The following is a 447-nucleotide window of genomic DNA, read 5'->3' on the forward strand; positions in this document are numbered from 1 at the left end:
CTGGGGCATGTCATGCTGGCAGCTGCCTCCTGCAGGCTGAGCAGCCTCCTGTTCTTCCCTGGACCTTGTTATCAGCTGGGTCATGACGTCACTGCTGCAGGACAGGAAGTGGGAGGGTGTGTGCTGCTGCCTCCCTCAGGAAAGCTCATCAGTGCTTTTTGTCATTGGCTTCAGAGAATAAAACTGGCTATAATGTGAAATAAAAAAGATGTCACAGTTGTAACTCATTCTGGGATCCAAATGAAGAGGGGCAGGAGCTGGTAAATTGTTTTTGTAAAGATGCAATGTGGAGAGAAGGGTGAGTGGAGGAAAGACAGGGAAAGTTAACGTGACCTCTGTTTCTCCATAAGCTTCTCTCTCTCATCCTCCATCCTTCTCTCTTTCTTTCTTTTGCTTTCTTTCTTCTTTTCTCCCTCCTTCCCTCCCTTTGTCTTCCTCTCTCTTTCC

Source organism: Otolemur garnettii, unplaced genomic scaffold (assembly GCF_000181295.1).
Source record: "Otolemur garnettii isolate 467f Iridium unplaced genomic scaffold, OtoGar3 scaffold00327, whole genome shotgun sequence".
NCBI classification, from domain to species: Eukaryota; Metazoa; Chordata; class Mammalia; order Primates; family Galagidae; genus Otolemur; species Otolemur garnettii.